The sequence below is a fragment of the Sorex fumeus genome, unplaced genomic scaffold (genome assembly GCF_029834395.1).
Source record: "Sorex fumeus unplaced genomic scaffold, SorFum_2.1 ptg000131l, whole genome shotgun sequence".
NCBI classification, from domain to species: domain Eukaryota; kingdom Metazoa; phylum Chordata; class Mammalia; order Eulipotyphla; family Soricidae; genus Sorex; species Sorex fumeus.
Window position 1 is genome coordinate 25,728,590 of NW_026606188.1, and position 5,588 is coordinate 25,734,177.

Below are 5,588 nucleotides of genomic sequence, written 5' to 3' on the forward strand. Positions count from 1 at the left end.
ACATAGTATGTACTCAGAGTAAATGATGGTTATATAGCTCTTGTGTAAAAAAAAATCATCATACATACATGGTTACTTTTGGTATATTGTGCCTCCTTGGTGTTTTCCTGCTCAGCTGTCACAATTGAGTTCACGTAGTCGTCTGAATCGCTGAATCTCTGGTGTGTCAATTTACTTCTGAGTCCCAGCTCTGGGGTGTTATTTTGCTTCTATAGGGTTAAAATTTTAGGGTTGAAATAATGTATCTTATATTATAAATATATCTCATGTTATTAATTTTTTTAAATTACAACTTCTATCTCTTCTCCTCAAAAAGACTCCTTTTATTGTTTTAAGTAATAAAACAATAGTAGTCTCTTTTCATTCCCATATTTCCTAAGTAAAACTATTTTACTTCACATGCAAAAAAATTAATCTCAAATTCACCTTCGTAGGTCCTTTCTGTAAGAACTCTGTACATTGTACATGTGGCTAGCTCTTTGGTCAATTGTGGTCAAAAACCTTATTATTTTATTTTTATTTTCCAGATTCTGTGGTGTCAGGGATCAAATCTGGGTCTCCTGCATATCAAACATGTGCTCAGCCTGTTGAGTTACTTCTCTAGCCCTCACGTACTTTTGATTTTTTTATTTTGTTCCATGAAATTATTTAAACCCTCATCGACATTAGCCTGGACTTCCTGAGGACAGGGATTAGTTCATTAGCCACCAAACCTAGCATGAGCCAGTATTCAAGGCACATTGGTTGAATGAATAAAGAAATTAATAAATAAGAAGGGGTCAACTTGGGACCTAGCGATGTGGCTCAGTAGCAGAGCACTTGCCTTGTACATATATTCTTGAGCATCGTAGCTCAAGTCACCCATATAGCTGCTGAGTGTGACCCACATTCTACCATGGTGATCCTCAGGTACAGCTAACTATGGGACTCCTCAGTGGAACTGCAGCCAAGTGTATGGCCTTAACACACTACAACAGCAACTAACAGGAAGTGAAAGACAGATGGAGGCTCAAGGAACTTCCTCTTCATAGTTATACCACCACCATTACTTCCAGTATTGTCTGTGAATCAGGGAGTGTCAATTATTCAGCACTATCCTAAGTGAACTCTTGGCACCTACTAATTTATTTTGCTTTCACAACTGCTCTATGTATGTAAGTAGTAGTATCTTTAAAACTTAATTTTTTATTTAATTAAACAATTGATTTACAAAGTTATTGATAGTTGAGTTTTGGGCATATACTATTTCAACATCAGTCTCACCACCAGTATCAACTTATCTCCCATTCTCCATTCCTCCTCCCCACTCCTACCTGACACCTTGGCAAACATACTATAAAGTTCAGTGGTTGCAACTTTGAACTCATGTTTTCAGTGTTGTTGAGTCTGTGCTAAGGATATATAGCTATATCACTCTCCCACATCACCAGTATAACCAGAGTCCTGACTCCTGTTCCCCCATTACTTCCCTTTCTCATTGTTTTCCTTTTCTTCTTGATTTCTTTCTCTCTCTGTTAAGAAATATATATACTTTTTTTTTGGCAGGGGGTCACACCCGGTGAAGCTCAGGGGTTAAGTCCTGGATCTGCACTCGAGTTACTCCAGGTAGTGCTCAGGGGACCATATGGGAATGCCAGGATCAAACCCGGGTCAGCGGCATGCAAAGCAAACACCTTACCTGCTGTACTATTGTTTGGGCCCCAAGAAATATTTCTGGGGACTGGGGAGTCTCCCAAGCAGTACTCTGGAGACCATGGGGGCCCTCTCAGAAATTCTTCTCTCCCACTAGGACTGCAGTTCAATGCAAGGCTTGAGGATGTGATGCAGCTCGGACCCTGCAATACTGAGGATTTATCCAGGAATCCCAGTGGTGCATGGGAAGGCAACCAGGCCATACCCAGCAGTTCTGGAGGCCTCTAGAGCTCCACATGGAGATGCTCAGAAGACCATGTAATCAGTATGCATCTTACCTCCTGTGCTATCTCTCGATCTCTGAAATTCTCAGAATTTAGAAATTCTGTTGTTTTTTTTTTGTTTTCATTTTTGTTTTTTGCTCGAGCGGGCCCAGTAACGTCTCCATTGGAGACTTTGTTTTTTAATTAGTGAAACACCATGAAGTACAGTTGTAGGCTTACAAATATTCGTGCTTGGGTTTCAGTTATACAATGATCAAGTACCCATACCTCCAACAGTGCCCATTCTCCACCACCAATTAACCAAGTAGCCCTCCCACTCCCCATATCCCCCACCCCACCTCTGTGGCAGGGAATTCCCTTTAGCTCTCTCTTTCCTTTATGGTGTTGTGGTTTGCAATAGAGGTGTTGAGTGGCCATCATATTCAGTCTGTAGTCTACTTTTAGCACGCATCTAGCATCCTGAGCGAGTCTTTGAAACACCCTTTTCTTGGTGTTCCCTTCTCTATCTAAGCTGTCTTTTCTCCCAGCACGTGCTGCCGGCTTCGAAGCCCTGGAGCAGACCTCCTGGTACTTATCTCAACTATTCTTGGGTGTTTGTCTCCCCTTCTGTTACTTTATATTCCCCAGATGAGTGTAGTCTTTCTATGTCTGTCCCTCTCTTTCTGACTCCTTTCACTTAGCATGATACTTTCCATGTAGAACCACTTGTTTGTAAATTTCATGACTTCATCATTTCTAACAGCTGCATAGTATTCCATTGTGTAGATGTACCCAAGTTTCTTTAACCAGTCATCTGTTCTCAGGCACTCGGGTTTTTTCCAGATTTTAGTTATTGTGAACTGTGTAGCAATGAACATACAAGTGCAGTTGTCATTTCAACTGTACTTTTTTGCCTCTCCAGGATATATATCCAGGAGTGGTATTGCTGGGCCAAATGGAAGCTCAATTTCTAATTTTTCTGAGAATCGTCCATACTGCTTTTCAAAAGGGCTGAACCAGTCGGTATTCCCACCAGCAGTGAAGGAAGGTCCCTTTCTCACCACATCCACACCAGCACTGGTTGCTTTTGTTCTTTTGGATGTGGGCCAGTCTCTGTGGTGTGAGATGATGTCTCATTGTTGTTTTGATCTGCATCTCCCTGATGATTAGTGATGTAGAGCATTTTCTTATGTGCCTTTTTGCCATTCAGATTTCTTCTTTGAGAAAGTTTCTGTTCATTTCATCACCCCATTTTTTGATGAGGTTGGATGTTTTCTTCTTGTGGAGTTCAACCAATGCTTTGTATATCCTTGATATCAACCCCTTATCAGATGGGTATTGGGTAAATATCCTTTCCCATTCTGTAGATTCTCTTTGTATTTTGGTCACTGTATCTTTTGCAGTGCAGAAGCTTCTTAATTTAATATAGTCCCATTTGTTTATCTCTGTTTCCACTCGGTTGGTCAGTGGCATGTCACCTTTGAAGATACCTTTAGCCTCAACATCGTAGAGGGTTTCGCCGGTCTTGTCTTCAATGTACCTTATGGATTCTGGTTTGATGTTGAGGTCTTTAATCCATTTTGATGTGACTTTTGTGCATGGTGTTAAGTCGAGGTCTAAGCCCATTCTTTTTGCATGTGGTTGTCCAGTTATGACAGCACCATTTGTTAAAGAGGTTTTCCTTGCTCCTTGTTCCACTTCACATTTCTTGCTCCCTTATCAAAGATTAGATGTTCATACATTTGGGGTTGTGTGTAGGGATATTCCACCCAGTCCCATTGGTCTGTGGCTTTGCCTTTGTTCCAGTACCATGCTGTTTTGTTACCACTTTGTAGTAGAGTTTGAGGTTAGGGAGGGTGACGTCTCCCATCATCTTTTTTCATAGAATTGCTTTAGCTATTCGTGAATGTTTGTTGTTCCAAATGAATTTTAGAAGTTCTTGATCCATTTCTTCAAAGAATTTCATGGGTATCCTTATAAGGATCGCATTGAATCTGTATAATGCTTTTGGTAGTATTGCCATTTTGACAATGTTAATTCTTCCCATCCATGAGCAGGGGATATGTTTCCATTTCCTCATGTTCTCTTTTATTTCGTGGAGTAGCATTTTGTAGTTCTCTTTGTAGAGGTCCTTTACATCCTTAGTTAGGCTGATTCCAAGCTTGATTTCTGGGCTACAATTATGAACGGGATTGCTTTTTTTCATGTCACTTTCTTCTCTCTCATTATTTGCGATAGGAAGGCCATGGAGTTTTGGGTATTGATTTTATAGCCTGCGACTTTACTGTCAAGTCTATTGTTTCTAGGAGTTTCTTGGTAGAGGCTTTTAGGATTCTCTAGATATAGTATCATATCATCTGCGAATAGTGAGAGCTTGATTTCTTCCTTTCCTATCTGGATGCTGTTAATATCTTTTTCTTGCCTAACTGCTATTGCAAGTACTTCCAGTACTATATTGAACAGAAGTGGCGAGAGTGGGCTTCCTTGTCTTGTCTCTGATCTTAGAGGGAAGGCCCTTAGTTTTTCCCCATTTAAGATAATGATTGCCATAAGTTTGTCATAGGTGGCTTTGACTATCTTGAGAAAAGTTCCTTTTAAGCACATTTTGGTGAGAGTTTTTATCATAAACTGGTGTTGGATCTTGTCAAATGCTTTCTCTGCATCCATTGATATGATCATATGGATTTTATCTTTACTTTTATTGATATGATGGATTATGTTGATTGATTTCTGAATGTTAAACCATCCTTGCATCCCTGGGATGAATCCCACTTGGTCGTGGTGTATGATCTTTTTGATGAATTGTTGGATTCTATTTGCTAATATTTTCTTCAGGATTTTCGCATCTGTGTTCATCAAAGATATTGGCCTGTAATTTTCTTTGTTAGTGGTGTCTTTTTTTCTTTTGGTATTAGGGAGATATGTGCCTCATAGAAAACTGTTCCTGTTTTTTTCAGTTTCCTGGAAAAGCTTGAGGAAAACTGGCAACAGGTCTTTTTTAAAATGTTTGTAAGAATTCGCTAGTGAATTCATCTGGGCCTGGGCTTTTGTTTTGGGGGAGACTTTTGATTATGTTTTCGATTTCCTTGATATGAATGGGTCTATTTAGGCATTCCAAGTCTTCTTAGCTTAGTCTTGGGAGATTGTAGGAATCCAGGAATTTATTCATTTCTTCTAGGTTTTCTTGTTCCATGGTATGCAGACTCTCACAGTAGTCTCTGATGATCTTTTGAATTTCATTGGTTTCTGTTGTGATGTCCCCCTTTTCATTTCTAATTCAGTTTATTAGGGTTTTCTCTCTTTCTTTGTGAATCTTGCTGGTAGTTTATCCATCTTGTTTTTTCTCTCAAAGTATCAGCTCTTGGTTTTATTGACCTTTCAGATTGTTTTTTGGGTTTCATATTGTTAATTTCTTCTCTAAATTTTATTTCTTTCCTTTAGCTGGGTTTGGATTCCTTCTGTTGGTATTTTTCTAGCTGTGAAGCCAAGTTATCTATGTAGGCCCTTTCTTCCTTCTTGAGGAATGCTTGCAAAGCTATAAATTTTCCTCTTAACACGGCTTTAGCTGCACCCGATAGGTTCTGGTACCTCGTGTCCTCATTCTCATTTGTTTCCAGGTATCTATTGATTTCTTCCTTGACTCCCTTCCTGACCCACTCATTGTTCAACATTGAGTTGTTTAATTTCCAGTTG